This window comes from Numida meleagris, chromosome 3 (assembly GCF_002078875.1).
Source record: "Numida meleagris isolate 19003 breed g44 Domestic line chromosome 3, NumMel1.0, whole genome shotgun sequence".
Classification (NCBI taxonomy): domain Eukaryota; kingdom Metazoa; phylum Chordata; class Aves; order Galliformes; family Numididae; genus Numida; species Numida meleagris.
The window spans coordinates 35,553,800-35,580,454 of record NC_034411.1 but is presented as its reverse complement, the minus strand read 5'-3'; the positions used below and the strand labels follow the sequence as shown (position 1 = coordinate 35,580,454).

The following is a 26,655-nucleotide window of genomic DNA, read 5'->3' as shown; positions in this document are numbered from 1 at the left end:
TTCCTTGTTCTTTTTTTTATATCTGATATTCACAGAATAACTACAGTATCGGGGAACCAGGTCTTTAACAACATTATTCAGAATAATACATACATTAAAAACAAAGCATTGGAATGCTAGGGACATGATCATTTCTAGTTTTTCACTTGGTATAGATCACCTCAGCAGGCTCATCTGTGTTGCTTGCTATATTAAGGGCTGAGAGCCAAAGCTGCTGAACTTCTGTCTCTGATATGTTGTTTCCATCAAGAATTGCAGTAGCTGCTTTGAAGATTAATGATTGTATATACTATTTCACATTTCAGAGAAATGGGGAGCTTGAATGATGTATTCTTTTTCCCTCACTGATGTGCAATATGCTTTTTGATGTGCAGTTGTGTGAAAGTCAGGTGATCAAACATTTTGCTGGAACATTGCTGGCTACAGTTCTGAAAGAATTAATCTATCTGTGAGCTCCTCAAAACTTAGGATAGTCTTACTTTCACAAGCCAGTATTAACTTCTGTGGTGAGATGGAAGTAATTAAACATAATATATTTTGCCTTCAGAGCCACAGCTTTACAGAAACAATCTTAGCTCATCCTCACTTAGCAGTATTCTCGCTTGGATGAATGAGGGATCATGGACATACATATTCCTCCAAGCTGTGTTTCTTCCATTGTATCATAGTTAGGTCCTTGCATGCCGCAACAGGCAGCGCTACTGTAGCTCTACACAGTTACCTCTACATGTGAGACATGATTCAGCATGAACAACACTGATCCTAATTTTTTTGTTTTTGTTGTTGTGGTGGTTTTTGTTGTTCAGCTCTGCAGAGTGTGCAAAATCTCTTTCATTCTAACAAAATCCACATCAAATGTATTCCAAAGGAAGAGTGAGTTTTCTAATGAACACACTCAATATCTTAAACAAAGTCTTCTCATAATGTAAAAATAAAATCTTCTAGTAAATTGGAAAACTTCTCTTAAATCCCTGTAACAGCTCTAACCAGGTAATGGATGAAGTGCAGTCATAATAAACTTTGCATACAGTAATCTAGAAAGGAGAAATTCCAACATTCTTTGAAGGACTGAAAAACAGAAATATATTTAACTTTTTATGAAGTGGAATACTGATTATCTACAAGGCCTAGAAATTGCTTTGAGTGCTCAAGATATACTGCATTCCTCTCTCCTGAAAACTGATTGTGGTGGATATGCTCCCTTTCTACACTGTACAAGAAGGATTAGATTGAACTCTGAGATGTACAGCAAGCAGTTCAATGAAACATTGCTTTGATTTAAAGATAAGCATATATGAGATAAATGTTTCATCTACATATTTTGCTTTCTTCTATCAGTAAGACTTCTTCATGCAGAAAATATTTGCAATTTTGATCATTCCTAGGAAAAGGTAGGCAAGAAATATGCAGTAAAAGGTACCAATATTTGGAAGGTATAACTAAATTGTATCAGATCGACATCTGGACCACAAATATCTGAAGGAAACTTCAGAGGCATGGTGGAAGACGCAAACAAGTCACAACAATGCTGCAGCCATCTAGGGACTCCTGTGAAATTGTCAAAGAATCATTGAAGTTCAGGGCAGGAAAGACCTTAAACGATTTACATTTTCCCCAGTAATGAAACCAGACAATTGCCTTAGATTCAGCTTAACACAAATTTTCCACTCTTCCTTTAGTGAAGAAGATTCCATAGCTTCTGTCAGTTACCTTTTACAGTGCCTATACTTTATTAGTTTATAGCAAAGAAGATGCTAATAAACTATTTTTTTTTTTTAAGTGACTGCGTAACAGCCACTGTTGAATAACTGGTCATTGTCCTTTTCATAATACTCTTTTCCATGTTTGAAGTCTGGTTTCGTCTCCTTATCATTGCCCTTATTTCCCTCTTCAGACCAACACTTATTTTAGTTTTTTGGGATTTTTGCTGTTGCTGTTTTGTTTTCCCAAAGGTAAATGTCCTCTAAACTCCATATTTGTAGTTTTCTGCTTTAGTTACCTCAGTTGGTACATATATTGTTTAATAACGGTGCAAAAGACTGTCATAGTACTCCAGCTGAGATATTGCAGTGGCCAACTAGGATAGAAGATTTCTATTTTGTTACTTGTATACAGCTCTTCTTTTTCTTCAACAAAGACAGAGGTTCATTGTTTACAACAGAATCACTTTGTTGGCTTATATTCCTCTTGTGATTTCCTATGAAGTGCCTATTAACCTCTGCAGGATGGTAGCATACCCAGTTACCAGTTACATTTTGTGACTGGACTTGTGATTCTTTTGTTGAAATGCAAAGCCTTATTAACTTGAGTTTGTTCGTTTCAAAATACTTCTCCAATTTATCAAAATTATTTTGAATGCCAATCCTGTCTTCCACAGCAATAAAAAAAAAAACTCAAATCTTCCACAGGCTTGATGGTGGTAATCTACACCCCATTATTACTGACATTAAAGGAAATAGGGGACTGGGCATAAGGGAGACCACTTAGACACTTGACACCTCCACTCAATTTTACATCAGAATATTGATATCTGCTTTTCCAAGTATACTTTTTCAATCAGTTGGGACCCTGTTCTATTTTATTTATTGGTTTTGTTTTTGAGAAGATGGTTATGTGAGAACGTAAGACAAGCAAACATCTTGTGTACATTCACTGTACGAGGAATATGCTTCTTCCCTGGAAAAAAAATAGGGAACAATAATAGAAAGAAAATGAAACAACTGACAGAGCTCACTCTTTCTCTTGTCTGGTTACCCAAACATAATGCAAGATGGAATCTAAGCATACTTGAAGTCTTGATACACTGTATTACTTGCTTTTTCCTTATCCTCTCAATTAATTCATCAAATAAGGCAAAAGTGCCTCTCTTTGATAATATTGCCACATGAAATTCTCCTTATTGGACAATGATCTTAATTTAGTAATTTAGGCTAAAATTTTACATTCTGCTACTTTCATATTCTTTTCCTGTTATTACTTACTGTAAATCTCAGCACCACAGCTAAAACATTTTTTAGAACAAGATTAGGAAAACAGATTGTGCAATGCACTTCAGAAATATTTTCGAAAAGCTTTAATATGATCCAGGCTTTAGAAGATAAATAGAATAAACAGGGCATTGATTTTGTATCAGGAATTTGCTTTCTCATTTCCTGTAAAAATCCATCCAGAAGTGACCATATTGTGCTTTTAATTCCTACAGTATGCTCATTACACACTTCATAGAACTCACTTGAAATTCCAAGAAATTCTGTAGTTGTATCACAGTAAGCACTGTTTGGGAACCAGAACTAGAAAAGACTTTCCTTCTGTGACGTTCTGTCTTACAGCAAGCCATAAAATATAAAAGACACAATAGGCAGTTCAAATGTTAGAAATGGGAAGTGAGAAGTAGGAGTTTAGTACAACTGGCTTTCTAGGAATCTAGGCAAATATTTTTTTGATCAGAAGATACAAGAATTTGCTTTTAGACAAGACTGATGCTTCTGTTTCTGAATTCAGTGCATCCAGTTTTGGGGCTATAATCAAAACTAAGTTTCTATTGTCAGTTCAAACATCTTAAAGAACTATGTCTAGAAAACCCATCATCTTTCCCTGTGACTCTAATTTAAGCCAAATGTGGTACTGTCTGGCTAGCACCATTATAGAAGCTAAAAACAGTATAATCTCAGTCTTAGCTAATGTGATCATAGGGTCTGTATCAAGTAATACTCTATTAATGACAGTGTACGAGAGTAGCAAACAAAGAGGATGAGTACTGAGTGATATGACGGAACCTGGTAATTGGATTGAGAGTTAAAAGGGACTTGGAGTGAACAAATTACGGTATTTAATTGTATGCCTACTGTGTATTTCTCTATTCATACTAATACCAGACTTTTTCAGTCTGACATGGTGAGAGGTCCACAACTCAAGATGAGACTCTCATTACTTACATTTTATTCTAGAATAGAGGTGCATCTTTCAATGTTGTTTCAATACACTTTAGTTCTATCAGATAAAAAGGATGAAAATCTTTGTAAGAATTTAGTGTTTAGTTTTCTGTGCTGGTGACACAATTAAGCCAACCAGAATATTTATGAATATGTCAAGAGAATCCATTTTGAACAGTTCTTCACAGAATAATTTTTTCAAAGACTGGGTTATTAATAATGAACATATCTTGCAAATCTAGTAAAGCAGTCAACCTACTTAGTTTCTTCTTATAGCATATGCTGTAAAGCAGTTCAAAACAGAGAAAAAAAAGCATGTGAAACAGTTTGAAATTATGGCAATATCACAGTTACTAAACATTAAATGTTATTCTAGCATTTAATCACAGTATTTTTATATTAGTAATCTGTTCTTACATTTTTGGGTAGGCATCTCCGAATTTTCCAAATTTGACATAATTGTTTAAAAGCTTTTCCCTTGTTATACTGTTTTTCTTGTAGCTCATTACCTTTGCCTGGACACTTCCTGGCATTCTCCCTGTCTTCTCCCTCACTCATAGTTATGTATGAGACCATTCTGGTAGGCTGAAATGCCCTTTCTGTTCACTATGTCTTTCTGCCACGGTTCATACAGCTCATAGCCTACTGTTCGCTGTAATGAATCATTTTTCTTCATCTGCCCACACAGAGAAACTAAGACCTAGATGTGGCTGCATGTTTTCAGCTAAGGTTTGCACGTTTACTTAACTGATAGGGTTCGTGAACCTCAAACTCTAACTCAGCCTAACATGCTACTCACCAACAATTAGCAAAACAAAGATGCAAAGTCACTGAGAGCTCATAAATTCCCTCAGTGCTCCTTCCAAACAAGCCTTTTGTAGAACTGAAACAACAGAAGATGAAAAATGTGTCAGGCAACTCATCTGAAAGAGCAGTAGGATGTGCCTAGATGTGTTCACAATGAGAAGGACAAACAATAATATGGGCAGGAGTTTGCTGTGAGGAAGTTCACATTCAGGATAAGTTACCTAAACACACTGGGAAATAGACCTGGCCTTCTAATATAGGACAATTTTTAATTATTTATTTCTGTTGTAGTACAGCTTGAATTTTCTCTTGTTCTGGACAAAGGAAGTTGAAGTATTCTCATTATAAAATGAGTAATGCAGTAACAAAGAATTAGCAATCAACAATGAAAAATTAATGCAAGCAAAGAACAGGTTTTTTTCTAAATTGAGTCGTAAAAGCCTCAAAGAGAGCTCACTCAATGAAATGATTTTGGGATAGGTTACTAAAATAATAGCTCAGTAATAAAAGCACACACAAAAATAATGAATTTCTTAATATTGTCTCAGATTCTTACAGTCCCTATTATTTTAAGAAAAGTTTAGTAGACAGCAATCTCCTGACTATGGAGTCCTCAGAACCTGAGATATTATGACATTAATTCTTCTGGTAGAACTTTTCAGAAGAGCTGACATTTAAAAGGAGAGTATCCACAAAGACTCAAACAACAGCTGACACAGGTATAGCAGAATGCTGTATTTCCTCTAATATGTCTTCAGTACTGCCAAGAAGAAACTGGGTGAGAAAGAGAATATGAAAAAGATAGTTGGGATGCTGGTAGGAGGAGGAATTCTGTTATCTTCCTTAGATACTTCCTGAGGAAAAAAAATGTTGTGATGTTTGGGATGAATAGGAAATAGAACTGAGTAGAATGAAATGGCTAACCTAGACAATGTAGGAAAGCATGCAGGAGAAGTACTGTCCTGGGCAAGGTATCTAGAACTATATGGAAAATACTAGGAATGCAAGAAATTTCATTATATTTTCAATCATAGAATCATGGAATCATTACATTTGGAAAGACCTCTAAGATCATCTAGTACAATCATCAACTCATCACCACCACGCCCACTAAACCATATCACATCTACCCTCTTCTTGAAAACCTCCAGGGATGGTGACTCCACCATCTCCCTGAGCAGTCTGTTACCATACCTAATCACTCCTTCTGAGAAGAAATTCTTCCTAAAATGCAATCTGAACACACTCTGGTGCAACTTAAGGCCATTCTCTCTCTCATCTTATTGCTAGATATCTGGGAAAAGAGGCTGAACCCCACCTCGCCACAACCTCCTTCCAGGGAGTTGTAGAGAGCAATAAGGTTTCCCATGAGCCTCCTCTTCTCTAGACTAAACAATTCCAGTTCCTTCAGCCACTTCCATAAAATTTGTGTTCCAGACCCCTCACAGCTTTGTTGCCCTTCTCTGAACATGTTCCAGGGCCTCAATGTCTTTCGCGCAGTGAGAGGCCCAGAACTGAACGCAGAACTCAAAGGTGCGGCTTCACCAGTGCTGAGTATAGATGGGTGGTCACCTCCCTGGTCTTGCTGGGTACACTATTTCTGATACAATCCAGGTTGTCATTGGCCTTTTTGGCCACCAGGCACACTACGAGCTCATACTGAGCCGGCTGTGAAATAACAACACCAGATCCTTTTCCTCTGTGCAGCTTCCCAGCCACCCTGCCCCAAGTCTGTAGTGATGCATGGGGTTGTTGTGAGCAAAGTGCATGACTCAGCACATGGTCTTGTTAAAACTCATACAACTGGACTCAGCCCATTGATCCTGCCAATCCAGATCTCTCAGATCACTTTGTAGGGCCTTCCTACCTCACGGCAGATCAATACTTCCCCTCAACTTGGTGTCATCTGCGAAGTTACTGAGGGAGCACTCAATCCCTTCATCCAGATCATCAATAAAGATATTGAGCAAGACCAGCCCCAGTACTGACCCCTGGGGAACACTACTCATGACCAGTTGCCATTTAGATTTAACTCCATTCACCACCATTTTCTGGGCCTGGACAACCAGCTAGTTTTTCATCCAGCAAAGAGTATGTCTGTCCAAACCATGGGATGCCAGCTTCTCCAGGAGAATACTGAGAGAGACAATGTCAAAGGACAGCCTTTTCTTCATCCACTAAGTGGGTCACCTGGTCATAGAAGGAGATTGGTTTGATCAAGCAAGAGCTGCCTGTCATGAACTCATGCTGACTAGGCCCTGGTTGTCCCACACATCCCACATGACCACATTCCAGACAATCTGCTCCATGACCTTTCTTGATACTGAAATCAGGCTGACAGGCCTGTAGTTACCCAGATCCTCATTCCAACCCTTTTTGTAGATGGGTGTCAGATCAGCAAGTCCCCAGTTGTCTGCGACCTCCAGGACTGCTGATAAATGATGGAAAACAGCTTAGCAATCACCTCTGCCAGCTCCCTCAGTACCCTTGGATGGATCCCACCCAGTCCCGTAGACTTGTGACAGTTCAGATGGAGTAGCAGGTCACTAAAGGGATTCTTAGAGGAAGTAAGTTTTAGGACCATTATTATATAAAACTAGCCACAACATCCAACCAAAATTCCAAGATGACTTTATCAGAAAAATAAAGATTGATAAGATAGCAATTAATAATTAACTTGAAGTCCTTTGTTTCACTACTCCAGAAATCAAACTCTGGTATTCTGCCACATGCTTCTAGTAAAATGGCTGCACATTAGAACGTCTAAAGTGCCCTTGAGTGAAAGATTCTAAGATGTTCTGATGTTGGTAAACATACAAAACTCTGAAAAAAACAAAATGCATTTGCCTGTCTCACTCGAAGAGGAGAACTGAGAAAACTGATCCTAAATAGACTTGCTAAGCCACGTACAAGTATATCCACTTCTAATCTACTAAAGCCTGTTACTGGCTTTACTCATTCATAGAGTCTAATTAGTTCCTCATAAGAGAAAAGAGAGTAAGATGTGAAGCATTTTCCACCAATTTTGGGCCAAATTACACAGAAGTGTCAAGAATAATGGATATCTACTGGATGTAATTGCAAAATGGAAGGTTGCCCATTTACTTTGTAAGGACAGCTGTTCTACCCAGCTCTCTTATTTAGAAATATTCTTCAGCATGTAGTTCAGAAAATAAAATATGAAAACTTCAAAAGTAATTCAAAAAGCGACATGGAATGACTTGTCCTCAATCCCTAGAGTATACTGCAGAGTCTATATTCTTACAAGCATCTTCCTTTGACATATTCTGTCACGTGTTTACTACAGAATCTCCTTGACAGATGATTGATGAATGCAATTGGTTGACCCCAAAACAGTTTGGAAGATCATCTAGTGATATTCATAATATTCAACAAAAAAGAACAAGCAAGCAAATAATCCAATCCAAAAGAGCTTCTGAAAACAACTGAGAATTTCGTATGTTGCATATCTGTGGGAAGAAGGAGAGTAAACTATGTTTCTAGAAGAAACCTTGAAAATATGACCCACCTGCAGCTCAAAGTTTTAGAAAAAAGAGAAAGGAGTTATAAATGTCAAATTTAAAGATAATTCTGTGTTTTGGTTGTTTTTGTTTTGCTTTGAGAGGGTATAGTGTAATTCACCTTTTAAAATAATTGGATTTATCTATAATATTACACAAGATTTTCTTTTCTGGAGAGTATATGGACTTCCTAAGCTTCTTGCTCTTGTCTTACTAATTAGCCTATTAATAGCAGTTCTACAGAATAACCTACAGTTTTCCAGAGTGTCTGTTTTAGAAATGAGAAACAACACTGTTACTCTTTTAGTTCATAGTTTCTATAGTTTTGCATAGTGTGAGAAAAACATACAGGAGCTTGTTAGAAAGCCAGCCTTAAAAACACAAACATTTGTCAATCTTAAGCTTGGCACCAATTAGACATTTGGTATCAGAGATGAAAAACACTGAAAACAAAACAAACAGGAAAGAGCCTGAAAACAGAGATGAAACCCCGTAAGAACTGCATTACTAGACAGAAAAGCTTGGGAATAAATATCTTGATAACAAAGTCCTCAGGCTGCTTAGGACAGGAATAACCTTATTACGTGTATCAATGCAAATGGATTTTGCAAAAATATATGCACTTGGGCTTCTGTTAAATTGCAAGGGGATTTTCAGTCAGTACTTTGACAGAAAGATCCCTAGATCTTTCAGGTTCTTGGTGCTCAGCAGTTTTGGGGCAGTTTCCTCTGGGCTTCAGTTTCTTTATCTTCACATAAGGCAAATGATATAGTAGATATTCTTCTGCCTACTAAGATCCAAGTTAATTTTTGGTGGTTTGGTTCTTTTTTAAAAATTTTTTATCAGACCAGAGTGAACAGATGTGGCATAATTAAAGACATTTTTGTAGGAATGAGTGGAGAGATTCTTCTGCAGCAGTAAATAAATAAATAAATAAAAATCGGTGTGCTGCAATTCCTTACAGTGCTATAGACGAGTTCACAACTATGCATGAACTAGACATCCTTCTTGAACTTCTGGTGTGTTCTTCAGCACATTTGACCAACATTCTGCCTATTGTCCTTTGGGCCTACCACAGAGGAGTGGGGCCAAGAAAGAACGAAAGAGAGAAGAGCAGCAGCACATTTTTTATGCTGCTGAGCTTTTGTTCCTGAAAAAGGAAAGCAAATGGCCTTTTGCTGCCTATGGCACTTTCCTCTCTGTGGATCCCATTAATTTTAACACACAGGTCTTGCCACATACATCCAAGCTCTCATATCGTTTTTGGAGCCTTTTTGTTCCCTGAAGATGCAAAAGAGGAAATAGGACATAACTTCACAGGACAAAAGAGGGCAAACACTCAAAGTAACTGAGAATTATCTGAAGAAATGACAGATTGCTGGCAGTCTTGCAAAGCAGTATTTTGCACTTCCTCTCTTCATTCATCTTCATTCATTTTACAGACAGAAAGGGGAAAGGTTTTTCTGCAGAAGTTGAGCATCGGTCCACTTCCTAAATGGTTAGAACTTATAATGACATAAGCGATCATTTCTAGACTGTAATATATGGAATTCCTAATCAAACAATTAAAATGTATTTCAAAACAATAATGGAATAAAAATACGCTGATGTTTCTTTGCAGTTCTCCACAGTGTCTTAGAAATGCTATTCTTTTTAGGTTTAACAAATTCCACACAAATTATGTTTAAAAAGGTGGTATACTAGTTACTACTGATGATCAATGACTGATAATCACACTGCAGTGTGATTGCTGTCAACTTCAACTTGAGTTGAAGAAACCCCTATATGGTTTTATAATACAAATGCACAATTATATGCAAGTTGGAATTAATAAGATGTAAGCAATCTCTATTTTGGGGTGAAAAGTCTCTTTTGTCTACTCATGGTTCCTAGTACACAAATTAAAATTACATTTTTAAGAAGAGCAACTCAAAACAGTTCAGATTTTGACCAAAATTTTCTTAACCATTTTTCCTTGTGATTGCAGAGGACTACACATTATACTGGGTAGAAAAAAATGGGAGAAAATGATACAATCTTTCTCTACATCGATCTCCAGATTTTTTTTCGTATTTGATTAACAATATTCTTCCCTGGTCCACAAGTGGAGGACCTCCCTTGGAGAACTGAGCACAGTTCTATTTTTATGGAGATTGGTATAAACAGATACTTACTGCCTTTCTATTTCTTACTGCCGCAGAGTTTTCAAAGATGTGATTTTTGAATATCAATGTACTTCTTGTATTGTCAGAAAGTAACACATAATAAAGAATTGTCAGAAATATTTATTATTCAAACTGAAGGTAGTTTAACATGAACATTTTACAAACTATTTTATATTCTGCTAGACACTTCTCTTAAGTTTCTGAAAGAATATGTCTATCTTTTCTGTGAATTTCTGGACATTGCGATTTAACCCTTACAATTCCATAAACATATACAAAGCAAAAACTACCTCCTCCAGACAGATAAATAGACAACATACAAATATTTCATCTTCCCTCTCTTTCTTCCTGCATTTTTTTTTCCATCCAGCATAGCTGATTTAACACTAGTGGAAACTGTGACATTTCTAGCTATAGGGAAAGCATAGTGGTTTAGGGATAACCATGAAAACTACAATCATCACATCACTTCTTATAACTGACAAAAGATAATTCTAAGTCACTGTGATATTTCCGGATCAATAAGAACAAAAACAACAACCAACCACCCAAAAAAAAAAAAACCAAAAAGAAAAAAGCAACTCCATTTCTCACACCTACAGAAGATAAACTGATGTAGAGATGGAAGCAGGGACTGCTGATAAGTCCAAAGCCACACTATTATTGCCAAACATATGCTTCTGGTCACATGACTCTGAAAGATTTATCTAGTCCCTTACCTTTCCCTCTATTACCATCACAGCACGCATATTGTACCTGTACCTGCTAGTGCATAGGCAACAGTTTTAGTTCCCCAGAGAAAAATGACCAAGTGAAGAGATAATGGAAATTATTTTTTTAAAAAAGATAATTCTATTTACTATTCTGTATGGGACTCAGTAAGGCTGAAGGCTGTATCTTTTCTACCTGCTCTAACTAGCTAAAACAATATTACCAATCTATCTTCGAGTTAAATCATTCAGTAATATTAGTATCAGAAACAAGACTGAATTAAAATGTTAATGAATGTATTGTTGTTATTTTTCCATGCATTATACTAAATCTTGATAGATTTTAATGCAGTTCTTCTGCCAGATTAAACAATATGGTAGGAAAATCTTCAAAAAGGTGGTATATTAGTAACTAAGATGCTGACAGTACTGAAATTCTTTAGTAATTTCTTTAATGGCTTGCACTTTATCACCAATTTATAAGAATCTCGATTTCACTACTGAATTGTAAATGTCGTTTCTGAGGAGTTAACAAAAGAAAATAAGAAGACCCGGAATCATTATTACATGAAGCAATTAACTGTCTGTACATGTTACTAAAACTTGGTCCATTTTTGTCATCTGCTGCTACCTTATATATTCTTGGACATTGGAAATTATGCACAGTTACTGAGCATTTTTCAAGTAACTCAGGAGCAAAATGCTACATATCTTCCCTTTCTTGTTAAATATTACTATGCAATCTTATAAAACACACTCAAAAAGCAGGTTGGTCACTGTTTCAGCCCATAGAAAAGCCGAAGATTCTGCTGTATCATGTAATTTAAACACAGCAAATATCTTCATTAGAAAGGTAACAGATAATTCTTAGGTATTTTCCCTAACTTCTTCCTGAGTAGTGATGATTATCCTAGTTTATCACATACCTTTGCATACCCGAGAACATAGCAGCTACATAACACGCTCAAAAGCAAACACTACAGAAGTTTCTAATACTGGATTCTTAGACTTAATATCTGGGGGGTTTCCATGGCACTCAGGAATGCCATGAGCACTGAAATTCATTCTTGGATTCACACAAAAAGAGGAACTTTAGCCTATAACACATTTTTTCTTGGATGGCTTTAATGCAAAACGCTGAACTGAACTGTTAAAATGTGGATCTAGTGATAACCTTGTTTCTTAAAGCCCTTTATGTAAACTCCAGTCAAACCTACACATAATCAGCACATAAGTCAATCTTTTATAGTTATATTAATCTCTCGTTCCTCTCAAAAAGAATCTTTCAAATGATGCTTGAACAGTTTTTCTGAAACTGAAACAAGCAGTGAAGAGTGTTTCTGTCAATGAGAAACATTTTCTCTCTTACATTCTGGTGATTAAGTATGAGGATGCTTATAAATTTCAGCTAAAGAAAAGCAAAATTGTTTACAAATGAATTCAAATTGCTGTGGTTTGGTTCTGTCTGATATTGCTGGTTTTCTTCTGGAACAGTAAAAATACACAGAAATCAACTAAACAACTAAAACTCCAGACAACAATAACAACATACTGGTTTTCCCATTGTTTCTGTTCTCCGCAGTCAAATATAGCAGTCATTTTGTCCTGAGGCATATCCTTGTTATCAAACATCTCAGTATGCATTGCAATTTTGCTTTCATTTTTTCCAAAGTCTTATGGTATTAACATTGCAAATAAATTCTGAGGACATTATAACTAGCTAGAAGTGAGGCAGTGAAAATTGTACTTGTAGTAGACAGTACTTCAAAAATACCCTAATAGGCACTCTCACTTCAGTGCGTTTCTAGTGTTGAACTTTATGAGCTGCTGGCTGCAAAGCAACACAGTGGAAGGCAGAGGCCACTTAAAAGAGAAGAATTGCACTTTTTGGCAGGAAAAACAAGCAAACTTCAGGGTGCAAAAGCATCAGCAACAGACTGGCACCTATGTTCCATCAACAGTGTGAAGAGTTTAAAAAGTGCTTTATCTAAAGAAAGTACAGCATATAATCATTATGTTGTACTTACGAGCCTTTTCCTTAGAGGCAAATAGTAGCCACAGTACTGGCAATCTTAGTGCTATCTTTGGTTAGGAAGGAAGGCCTTCAAGCCTGTATTTAAATGAGAAACGTGATAGGTTAATGAACACCAATATTCTGGTCCTTGAATTTATCTCTCCTACAAGTTTTAGGAAACATGGCAAGAGGATTGTTGGATAACTACAAAATTAAATCAATATAATTAATCAATTTGATTATCAAAAGCATTGTATATGTGCATTTTCACATGAAGTAGACAAATATTAGTAATATCTGCAGTAAAAACATGCAAATCTAATTTTCAACTCATGTAAACTCAGAAGAGTTATAGGCACATAGGAGAAAGAGGGAAAGAGGGAACGAGAGGGGAAGAGAGGGGAAGAGAGGGGAAGAGAGGGGAAGAGAGGGGAAGAGAGGGGAAGAGAGGGGAAGAGAGGGGAAGAGAGGGAAAAACAGTTTCTGACTGTATTAGTGGAGAGTTGTTCCTGTTTTTTTGATGCCGGTTTTACTATTAGGTAACCTAGTAATCTTTCAAAACTCCATAGGTGATATGAATTCTTTATCAGGCTTAAGTCATACTAGAGTAAATTCAGATAAAAAACCAAAGCTGTTTTTTGTGTTAGTGCTCCACTGATCTAATAATGACATACAGAGCAAGAAGATACATAATGGAATCAGTCTGGGGATTAAGTGGAAAGCTTCTTGTTACTCCTATGCACAATACTGGTTTGTAAGATTCCACAATGGAGGCTAGATATTTCAGCCATGCAAGACTACTTCTACATCTTTTCTCTACTCAAAAGAAGTAAGCCTAATAACTCTCAAGTCTATTGTTTCCTCTGACTTCAGCTACCCTCAGTTTACAGGTGCAGAAACAGTTCAAGTCTAAGCTTTGTATTTCTGCCAGCCTGTTTTGTAATCTATTTCATCAAAGAATGCCAGGAAAAGCAAAAGGCATCATAGCTGGGAGAGGCATTTTGGCACTTTGAAAATGCTCCATTCTTTGTCCTTGTGTAGCCAAACAAGTTTTTATCACATTTGTCACAATAGAGGTTTTGGGACTGCTGCTATTATTAATAAAATAAATAATAACACACTCAGGAAAAACAACACATAAATCCATGCTAAAAATTGTGTTATTACTAGACTGAACTGGTGAGTGTTTCTGGAGACAGGAGAAGTAGCTTGAAAGAATTTTACATTAATCAGTTCAATTCAGGTGAATTCCTGCAGACTGATATTACTAAAACTTAATACCATTGTCTGAAATGAGGGACAAAATACAATACATCATTTTTATCCATAGCATAATGCCATTTACTTCAATGTGATTGCAACAAAAATATGTACCATTATTTTGATTTAAGATGCAGGTACAAATTTACCATCATAAATGAATCTACTACAGAGTATTTCCAATATATTGTTCCTTCCCTGAGCTGATTAATATAGAAATGTTCTCTACAATTATTAACAATACTCCATAGTTAACAGATTTTGATTTTTTGCTCAGAGTCTTCCAAGCACATGTAAGAATCAATAAATGTCTCTGAGTCAAAGTCACCTGGCCCGCTCTTTGACATAAAGGAAGATTTTCTCAATGCATTTTACTTTCCATTACGGGGAGAACACACTGAACTCGCTCTGAACTTCCATCTGAGATGACCATCAGCAGTACTGCACAGAAGCAGACACGAGGTTTATAGAATTCTATGATCAGAAATCTTCTATTGGTACCCACTGCATCTGCAATTGGTTTGTTTCATTTCTTATCAGCTAGCAAGACTGGGATACAGTTTCAGAAATGAAATTTAGAATGAAGGAAAACAAAATGTTACAATTTATTTCCAGGACCAAAGCTTCCAGAGAAAGAAGAGGCACTTCAATCTGAGAAAGTGCCTCAGTTATAGTATTTAATACTCAAAAGAGTTATGTTATATACTGCACTTCTAAATTTGAGCATGGCTGGAGGGCCAAAGAGTAAGAAAAAGAGGTATGTTTCTGAAGCTTTTTCCAAAACAAGTAAGAAAATGAGCATCTTCATTCTTTTCCTCTCATTGCACGAACAAAGAAAAGTGAGCTGTAAAAGAGTGCTGTGAAAACTGCAGGAACAAAAGTAGATTTGAGGGTAGTTTTCAGAAACAGAGACTTAGCAGAGCAAAAACAGATAATTAAGGTTCTCTTATTACTACATTAGGTCTCGCTAGCAAGTTATGCATATCATCTTACTGTTTTTTCGACTATGCTCAGGTAAACCATCTGAATAATAACTGATATACTGTTTGGTAAGAACATTTCTCTATGGTTTCTGATGCTATTTCTTAGATTTTCTTCTATGATTTTTTTTCTTTGTCTATTTTCTTCTCATCTCATCAGTGCAGAATTTCAATCCTACCAAAGTTATCAAGAGAAAACCAGAAGGCAACTATCACAAGACAACATGCATGAAGAGAGTTCTGAACATGACAGAAGTGTGCCATGTTCATTGATAATAATTTCTTTGAATTTGTCAGTCAGATAAAGAAAAAAAAAACAGATCATAAGGAATTTGTGGGTATTTGTGTGTGTTTAAGTATATTTGTGCATGTTTGTAAGTGGTATATGAGGGCTGGAAAGATTTTCACCATGAGAGTAAAAAAGGTCCTATTATGTAATTACAATTCAGGTGAGACAACATGTATCCCCACTTTGTGACCTTGAAGTTACTTCATGCTTCCAGAAACAAGGAGTCTTTCAGCAAACTATGCCTTTTCTTTCTGTAACAAAATTTCGCTCTCCTTCAGGTCATGCCTTTATTGTCTTGTCTTGATCATCTAACCCACAATCAAATGAGTAGTAATGGTTTGCAAATGTGCATTTGTATAGAAAGGTGGGAATTGGGAAGTGACATCCAAAACAATGCACACTAGATATGGCAAAAGTGAAATCAAAACAACCCTTCTTTTTATTCTTTCATCCTGAAATATCTTAACAAGAACACCTGAATTAATCAAGGCTCTACCATCAGTTACAGGACAAGGATAAGAGGAAACAAGAGGACTAAGCAGTGAAGCTTACAATAAGTAGTGCTCAGCTGCGTAAAGGCTTGCATTATTGCAAAGTAGCTTTGACTTATCCCTGTCTATTACAGATACCTATATCTGAAATGCAAGTTAGAGGGGAAAGCTTTATTGCAGTTTTACCAAAGAAGATGATACAGCAAATGGAAAGTCACCCAATAATTCAGAAAAGGAGAATTCCTAATATATATATAGCTAGCAACTACCTAAAGAAGATGATAGTTTTAAAGGCATAACACGTAGAAAACAAATAACAAACTGAAGCAGATTTGTACTATTCTATGATTCTGTGATTATTCTCCAATGCAAGTAACCAGAAGCCATACAGATTTTGGCCTTCTAGGATACACAGTCAAAAGACTGGAGAAGACACACTCCTCTCATGATATCTAGTTTGAAACCATCTGTCATGATTCTCTGAAAATCCCAGAACCCAAATATGTATGTTGGCATGCAAACAACTCCATTCTCATCACACTCTTTGTGTGATGGGATCCACTCACCTCCTTCTGAATATGGACATCATACTTTACTTAGTTTTTCTTGAGGAAAATCTCATTCAGACCCATTTAGTTTCCCCTGAGTTGAGAGTACATAATTTACCTAAACTCCAGCTTGTCTGAAAGTACCACAGAATTCAGTATGTTGTCACAAGACACTCTTTATTCCAAAAGAATTGGCTTAAATAAGGGATTGTGAACAAAAATATTAGCTTTCCACCTGTGTTTGTACAGTAATGGAAAGTTGTTACTATCACATGGCCTTTATCAAATGAAAAAAACCTTCATGTTGTGTAATTGACCAATGTGGCAGTTTTGTGTATAACAGAATTGCTATCTTTTTGCTTTCTTATTTTAAAAAATATAAAGTGAGCTTCAAATACTTCAAAATGTTGAAATACAATTTTATGTTCTTAATATTGGGCAGGTGAGGGTAAATGATCGATTATTTGAGATGTTCGAGTCATTTCAAATGGGATTTGGACTAAGAAAAACAGCAGCCAAACACCCAAATTCAGCACTGCAGGTCTGGTCATGTTTGAAGGGACTCTTACAACCACCCTTAAGGAGTTCTGCTACATCCAGCAAGAACTCTTACGATTATGGATTTACCTATAGCACAGAGCACCTTTGTCTAGCCACATTCAAATGGACTCATATGACTATCCTTAAAGAGTTAATTAAGGAATAACTTTCTAGAGATTTCTAAATTTCCCAGGGAAGCATTTGGTACAACAGAATCTGCAAATATTCCCCAGTAGGCATCTCTATTGGGAGGGAAGAGAGACTTGGACAATTGACTTGTCCCAGAAGTCAGCACTGTCCTCCCAACTTGACTATGATAGTATTTTTGCCAAATTACTTCTCTTTTATCCCATTTTTATACTATTTCCTTACTTTCTGGTGAAGTCTGGGTGACTCTATATATATCTTTGTTGAGACTGGTGCAACAGAAAAGTGAAAAGCTGCTAACTCAGGATGACTACTATGTTTATCAGTTCCATTGTACCACCAGATTCCCATCTCTGTGATGTTATCACAGAGCCTGGCCACACTGTTTACACCCCACTGCACCCTCCCACCCTCCATGCTGTATCTCTCAGAGTCAGCATACCAAGCTCTGTTGGAGCTGCTAACAGTCTAAGATTTATAGATCTTACGTTGCTTAAGGAAATACCATGGAACAGACTCCTTGCATATTCACCACATTCCATGCTGACGTTTCCTCAACACTGTACTTTTTCTTAAGAGGTAGACATCTCAATATGTTACCTCCAGTGATGATTCTACATTACCCATGCTGATACTATAGTCACTCAAACTTCACAATAATTAGAAGGAATTGGGGAGATCACACGCAGTCTTGTTATGAGGATTAGAACTCAAGAGGATCTTGAGCTGCTCACTATTTATAGGGTAGGATGATTGGCTCATAGTCATAATATTTATCAGGCCAGTGTTATCAGTGCTGAGCAAAGCCTTGGGTATAACAGCCAGGCCAAAGGAGGCAGGGGGGAACACACTGACACAAATGTCAAGCTTGTAAAGTCATGAAGAAGATGAAGGGGATTTTAGAGATAGCCACAATTCAGACCAGTAGCTGAAATCTGAAGTTTGCAGAATTCAGACTGGAAACAACAACGTATATAATAGTGAGACAGTCAGAGTGACCATCATAGAATATTAGCCTGCAGTTAGGATTTATACTCTTCTAAAAGTAGGATTCATATTCTTCTGAAAGTTGCACTCAAATGGATCTTATAAAGTCAGGTATAGTAATCACTTTCATGAATTCTATCAAAGGTTAAACAGACATTTAAAATATTTATCTGACTTTTATGAATGCTATTAATATATACATCTGGAAAAAAACTGATATATAAAATGAGATGATTATGAAAAAGTAAAGGATGAAATAAAGTTTTACTCTAATGATACTGATTATCTTTTTTATTCTTATCCTTAACAAGAAAATAAATCGGATAGTTCTATTGGATAACTGCAAGTAATTGTAATTCATGTTGTAAAATAGCTATATGCTAAAAAAATTATGTACAAATGATAAATAGCAAGAAGCAAATAAGGAAAAAACCTAAAATGTTTCTTAACCTTACTGAATCTTGTTTTATGTTATTCTACCCTCCATCTGGAAGATGCAGTCAAAATGGATCCGTGAAAAAGTAGCTACAGCCTATATAAGTGGTTTCACCATGGTCACAGCTGGAGGCTGAGCTGTGGATTTGTAGGTCAAGCTTTTACACTTATTGCTGATAACTGTTAGAAGCTACATGGAGTGCTGACAGATTCTTTTCAGGCACTGACCTAGATTTAGCCTGTTTTAGTTCAAAGTACTTTTTGTAGGGAGAAAACCCCAGCCTTCCTTATATTCTAATTTACACATCTCATTTAATCTAGAAGACTTCATGGCCAGTAGAATAAGAAGACAATTCAAAGCATCAAAGGAAGATACTAAATATAAACAAATCCCAGTTCCATCACCTCTGTATAACTACAAAAAAAGAGCATTCTGTAGCATTGTAAAATCATGATTCCTGCCCCACTGAAGAACATCAATCAAAGTTTCAATCTCATTATGAGCTTGCTAGTTTTTATCTTCTTTGACAAGTTCAAGTTCAGGATGATGACTTTGACCTTCCCAGAGCACTTCTAAATTCACAAAAACAAGAGGGTTGGTGATTTTTATAATGGGCACATTTTTCTATACATACAGCAGAGCAGCTGTATTCACCACAAGCCACTGCCACTTTTCTGTGGCAGTCCTTATAAAATTACCTTTTTCACACCTAGAATCTCAAAGAGAGGTAAAGTATTTACTACTTCTCTCTTCTAAATAATTTTCTGCTAGAAACTTAAATCTCTTTGAAATACAAATGTGACTTCATACTTACATCTTTCTACTGTAATTCTTACATTTAAACAAAAAATAAAAACATTTTTTTTCCTCCTAAAAGACTGTAAAACTTTGGCTTACCTCAAAGGTAAGAAAGACATGCCCAGCTACACATGGAGTTTGTGACAATCTCTATAGTGATCTGCCTTCCCCAAAATACAAAATTTTTTTTGAATTGCTCGGACAGCTGATATCATATAATTTTCTTTTCTTTAAAATGTTTGAATAGTTATATAGAAGAATATGTAGTCAAAAGCAAGTATATATACATTAGTTTTAAAGACTGGCAATGACTGAAATAATCCATGCATTTTTCTTCAAAAAAAAAACAAAACCAAAAACAAACAAACACAGAATATTTTTACCTCTTCATAAAAAAAAAACCACTGTAAACAGTGGGAGAGCAGTATAACTTAATAATGAGAAAACTGGAATCAGTTCAAATCTCTATGCCAAGATTCATCCTATTGTTCAACATGGTATGCCAGTCAACTTTTTGGCTTACCTTCACAGTGAAGGTACTGCATTCACTGACTGTCAATGTAGGACATTACAACTTACGCTAGTTCATCTAGAATGTTCAGTAGCTCTAGAAGCCACCAAAATGACTTTCAAATGCTATTTTTAGAGTCTTTTCAGGGGTTTCTGTGCTTGCTTTGTATTACATCCAGGAGCACCTGAAGCAGTAAGTACACATAAGAAAATATATAAATCAATCCCTAGTTTTGGCTCTCTTGGAAGAGGGAGCTCACTCTATAGCCGGAATAAAACCACTGGAGTGGAGCAATCCTTTGATTTGGAAAATCTGATTTTTAAATATACAATGTTATTTCAGAAGCTTTAAACCCTGTTCTTCCTTAAAATCTTTCTTCTTTTATTGGGTCATTATCTTCTGAGGCAACTTGTGTTCCAGAAGTGTATATCACTTAATTTCAAGCCTACTAACTCTAATTACTTGAAATTCAATTAGACTTTATAGCACTTATTAACAACAACAAATGCACCGCCATTTTTTCCCTGTTCTACTCCACTGTTGTAATTTTTTTTTCTGTTCTACTTTTTTAATATTTTAATGCTATAAATGCTTCTATGATCTGCTTATTTTTTTCTCTGTAACTGAACTCTCATTTACTAATTTTCAGCACCGCAGTGGGATGTACTTTCAACTAAAAGGTTGCATTTATTTTCTTATTAGTAGCATCACTGAAATTCTTTTTTCCATTTTAAGAAAATCCATGATGAGCATCCAAAGACATGAATTGAAACACATTTCAATTCCTTCACTCTGGGACTGGAATTAATGTTACCTATTTAAAGAAAAAACAGAATATCTATAAAAAAAATCTAAGTCACTGCTCTGCTCAAAGTTATTAATACTTGTGATAAAATATGCATTTTGGTATGTTAATCATTAAAGAAGCCAAAGTTTCAATTCCTTGAATTCTGCTTGCCAGCCTGTCAATTCATATAGTTCCTTTGTTCTTTTTTTTTTTTAAACCAGCCTTTTCCAGTTGTAAGTAATCTAAACAATATCTATATGCTTGGCCAACTTAATTAGCATAAAATACATTTCTGCTTATTGGATTGTCACCAATACATATCATCAAAATGATGACAGAGAAATTAACTACACATAATTTGCAAATACCTAACTGAAATACTTAATGTAGTCTTCACTTTTCTTGTGTGGTCAGTAGTGAGCAAGAGGACACTTTACAGGACCTACCTCCTTTGTTTTGCATAGTGAATACTTACAATACAGGGAATGTCAAAGTGAGATTTATCTGAGCAAAAACAGATATGAAGAGCTGGTCTCTTGAGGCTCCTCTTCTAGATCAGTGGGAGGAATAGGGAGTAAATCTCTTTCTAAACTGACCATCAAAAGGAGGCCAAATGAATCACTCTCTGTTTCTCCCACTGACCTTAAAGAGAAGCCTCAAGGGACTTGCTTAATTGTATATGCCTACAGCATATGATGTAAATGTCTGAAGTTGGGTGAGATGAATTCCACACTAATCTCCTAATTTGGATGATTAAATTTAGCCAGTAACTTTATGCATAGCTCTAGGGTACTCAGTAGTTCATCTTTTTTTTCCCCAACAACTATTGACACATGCATTATTTTATTTGTTTCCTCCCAGTCTTCAAAGCACATTTCATATCTAGGTTTCAGGCAGCAAAAACAATTTAGCAGATACCTTTCACTTCAAAACTCATCCCATCTTCTCCTTCCAGACCTATAGTTCTGGCTTCGCATTAGATATACAAATTCATGTAGCTATAGTTCTTTAACTGTCAAAGAGTCTTCAGTTTCTGTTTTGTGCTTGCATAAGATGCATAGCCCATCTGACAACATGGGTGCACACTCCTTGTTCAAAGGTTACAGCCAGTCATCTTAATCTCACCACATCTGACAGTTTGGAAATGAGCTTCACAGGCCACTAGAATATCCTTCTGCTGTAAGAACACCATTCTAGGCCATTGGATTAGTGACAAGTATGACGGAGACCAAGGAGAGAGCCATCTGTGTTATATTAGGAGTAATTAGACTGGGACCAACAGGGAGACAATGAGCAGGGCTCCATGGGGAAATTAACAGGAAGACAGAAACCAGGTAGGAAAAGAAGGACCCGAACAAAGACATAATCTCAATTAGAGACTGAGAAGGAGCAATGGGCACTTTAGATGTAGAGATGCCACAGCCTGAAGCTGGACTAGTATGTGGCTGAAAGGCCAGTGATCCACCAGGTTTTCACATATGCTTCAGACTTCTGAAATGCACCAACAAGCTCTCACGGCTGTGTAGTTCACCTGCAATGTCACATGGGCAGAGTCAACAACTTTCATGAGGTCCTTGTAATCACAGCCCTCAGAAGCACAAATTGATCCTTCTGGACAATAACTTCTAGGAAACTGGAATAATTTTTGGATGCATCAGGAAAATACTGGTGAGTAAAAGGTGTATAACTACTACAACTGTTTTCTTGCCTGTAAACAAGAAATATCTGTGGAGACACAACTGAGATGGCTGCCAGAGAGTAATTCATAGCAGCCAATGAAATCGGACCATCACCCAGACAGTAGTGGTAGTAAAACAGAAGGCAAACACAGAAGAAACAGAAGCGGAGAGAAGTCTGACCTGGACATTAAGAGAGAATGCGTCATTGTTTTCTGGCAGAGTTCTGTCTTAGCTCAGGATCTGTACATTTTGGCTTGAATGCATTCCAGTGTACAGCTGGGATACCAGAATTCTGAAAAAAATAAAAATCAAAGTGTAAACCGTAAATTTTGTTATATTCTTATAATAATATACTTCTAATATTTTCAAAGAATTTTGACAAATAAAAGATGATCAATAAGATAATTACCGATAAAATTTATGGTGGTTCCTGCTTAGCAATATGTATCAACATTTTTTTCATCAATTTAAAAAATACATTTTTCACTCTTTTAATGCTTTACAAATTACGAGAATTTTTTCTTGTTTATAGAATACCTCTTATATATTAAAAAAAAAAAAAAAGACAGCAGCCAGAATATACGTGTGTGACTTTCAAAAGCTAATGCTTCCAGTAATAATATGAGCTTCTTGTTTGGTTAGAATTGTACATAAGCAAGAGACCCACAGTTAAAATAATGCCAATTTGTAAAAGGCTTTTCATCTGTCTGAAGGAAACACGTTTCCCCCAGCACCTAGTAGCATGTTTGGAAGCAAGATCAACACTTGCATTGTGTACCTGCAAAAGGGAAAAATGAGAATGTGAAATCTACTACTGTTGCTTCAACTGCCATCGTACCAGAGCTGTCTGAGAAAGGGGAGAGCAATGCAGGTATGTATCACAATCCCCTTCTGTCAGTAACAGTAGTGAAACCTCCATGGAGCAGTGACTGGAACTTTTGAAGAAACAGTACCAGAGAAGAAAGAAAGGCTGCAATCTCACTGATGTGGGTAAGTCAAACTGTTTGCTTCTTTCCCTGCCTACAAAACATACTTTCAGGATGATATGAGAATCAGAGTCATTGTAAAGACCAGAAGTTTTCAAAGTGTTTATGACTACAGCGGTAACTGAAGCGGTTGGCCCAGAACAGCTCCTTTAAGAAGTTAAAAGGATTACTTCTGCAAGTGGCCTAAGGAGTTGAGCTGCAGGTCTCAGTTTAGAGAAAGAGAGCAGAGGTGCACAGTGGGAGCAAGGGGAAATGTCTCTGACTCTGGACTAGAAACACTGACCTTGAAAGAAAATGTTTAAGAGGTAGAGAGTAGTATGATGTGGTGGTGGAATAAAAAAAAGAGTGTGCGCTGGGGCTAGAGGAAATACATATAGGAATATGTTTCTTTGTTTTTCTTCTGTTGTTGTTGATATAGAATGGTATGTATGGAATAGTATAGAGGTTGTGGATGCCCCATCCTTGGAGGCATTCAAAGCCAGGCTGGATGTGGCTCTGGGCAGCCTGGTCTAGCGGTTGGCAACCCTGCACATAGCAGGGGGGTTGAAACTGGGTGATCTTTGAGGTCCATTTCAACCCACACCATTCTATGATTCTATGAATATTGTTTTCTTTGACTAAATTTGTAAGTAATTGTTAGAATCATGCAGCAGCAGGAATATGTTTCTACTTACACTGAAGTTCATTTATTACAAAAATTAAATATCATATCACCACTCTCCTTTTAATTACTAACCTTATTGAAAGCTGCTGGCATGATTCACAGAACAGTATAGCAAACGCAAGATTACAAAGACTTCATTATAAGCTGTAAGTACCTACGAAAATGAGGCTAACTCTGTACTTGAGTGTTGCACAACTCTGAGCTAATGAGCCAGCCAGACTGCTCAACATCTTCTGAATAAAGCAGTAATGATGAATTCTACACATTGCAGTATGATAGCTGATATTTTGAGACTGTTTTTAATCAGCTTCTTTTCCCTGAGCTGTGCAATATCAAAGAGTACAGAAACATGGAGAGAGACGATTACTTTGATTTTTGGCGGCTGTAAGCATGTGGCCTTTTTATTTTAAGTAGTATTTATGACTACATTTTCATACCAAAATATTGGCACAATATGCTAAAACAAATAATGAAGATAGCAAAATTTCTAAATACAGATACACTAAAACAAAGTGGAAGGTTTGCTCCAAAAGTAACGCCTCCTGTTTTATTATGTTGGCCTTTGATGTCAGAGGCAGATGGTGGCTGAATTTTTTCACCAATATTCCATTGCATGTTGTTGCTTTGTGACAAATGGCAGCAGAGGGCAGTCTGACAAAATGGTGTCTGACATACAAGTGCTTATGAAGCAAAGGTGTGTCACTGAAATCCTCTCTGTGGAAAAAAATGGCACCCATTGACATTCATCAAGGCTTGCTAAATGTTTCTGGAGACCAAACAATGGATGTGAGCACAGTGAAGCAGTGGGTGGTGTGTTTCAGCAATGATGAAAGTAACATGAAAGATAAGCCTGGATGCCAGGTGGATTTTTACAAGCACAGCATGTAGGCTCTTGTTCATTACTGGTGAAAATGGTGGTGACTATGTTGAAAAACAGTGCTTGGTAGCCGAGAATTTGCTCTGTCAACTAGCATTACTGTGCTTTGTAGTTTCTATGTAAATAAATAGGAGGCATTACTTTTAGAGCGACCTAGATATATGTTTGATAAGTAAATTCAGAACTGTCCACTTGAAGATTTTACTTTGATTTTTCATGGTGAAAAAATGTTTACATGTATTTTCCAAATTTCACAGCTTCAAATATGATAATTATATCTGCCTTGCATACTCTTGAAATCAGGAGATGCCTTATACTGTAAATTCAGCCAATCTGCCACATCATAGTACTTAAAATCCTGTAGGGCTCATGCAGTTTGAACACACCTTTCTCAAACTACAGCTACGCCTTCTTTTTAAGAACATGTTAGTCAAGATAGAGAAGCTATCATGTTGTATGACATTCAGCCCTAGTCTAAGCAGTCTGAACTCTCCTTAAGTTAGTGAAGTTTAGACTACACGCAGCTGAATTTGGCCCATCACTTTTGTAGAAAATGTGTTAGAAGTTATTCAAAGCTTACGATTTTGCTTTAGAGCTGGAAATCTTCTTGTTCATATAATGCTTCTTGTTAGACATTAAGAAAGTACAAATTGCCAAATATTACAACTACAACTGTAGTGTCTGTAGAACAAGAGTACTTTTTCCAAAATCTAATCCAATGCTGCTTGCAGAATTGTTGAGAAGTGCACTAAGGAGATTTCAAAATGCAGTTGCGGTTCATACATGCCCAGGAGAGCTGAGTGCCAAGCAATGATTAGAGGCTGTTTCTGTAATCTAAATAACCTCCCCAGCACTGGCCATACTGTATTCATTGCAGCAATGTTAATTATGTGTAATGGACTGCACCTCCTCTTTGCTAAATTAAAACCATTACAAAGCACTGATATATTAAAAAGTGTTAAGAATTAATTGATCCATAATTGCATAATGGAAAATAACTAATAGAAATTTTGGAGGAAGGGCTAACCTTACCAGAATATTAATGTTTTGCTTTCTAAATATGATCCAGCAATTTAATCCATTAAGCTGCAATATCTTTGCTGGCATCAGTCATAATTTTCTGTAGAGTTCAGTCAGCATGAGAACTTTTCTCTTGTTCAACATCTTCACTGAAAACATGAGAAGTATATTTAAAAAAAGACTAAAATCACACAACTTTGAAGTTTAAATAAAGTCTGTCTCCCTCATTCATACTAGTGTCTTCTACAGACTACAGTATAATGTGTGAATCAGACTGTCTTTGCATCTTCACAAAAGCTAAGAATTAGACCAGGCTTTGAGCTTAATTGATTTCAATAAAAGATCTAAGTGAAGAATTCAGTGTGGGGCCCTACAATTCACATAAGAATAAGAGGCACGCTATCCACACCCAACTGCCAAAACCCAGAAACACAGCATCATTTAAATTATGATTCCTTAGTAATGCCTCTACGCCTAGAATCTTTTTGTTTTAAAAATTATCGAGA

The 26,655-nt window shown here is 36.4% G+C and overlaps 1 protein-coding gene across 4 annotated transcripts in view; it reads right to left on the bottom strand.

Annotated features, from left to right (window-relative positions):
• Positions 1–26,655, bottom strand: part of LOC110396100 (inactive phospholipase D5-like) — a 304,755-nt gene that overhangs the window by 176,717 nt on the left and 101,383 nt on the right. For all 4 annotated transcript variants that reach the window (XM_021391423.1, XM_021391422.1, XM_021391424.1 and 1 more), the window contains one exon: positions 22,783–22,894. The gene's annotated coding sequence lies outside the window, so the exon portion shown is untranslated. The remainder of the gene's footprint in view (positions 1–22,782; positions 22,895–26,655) is intronic.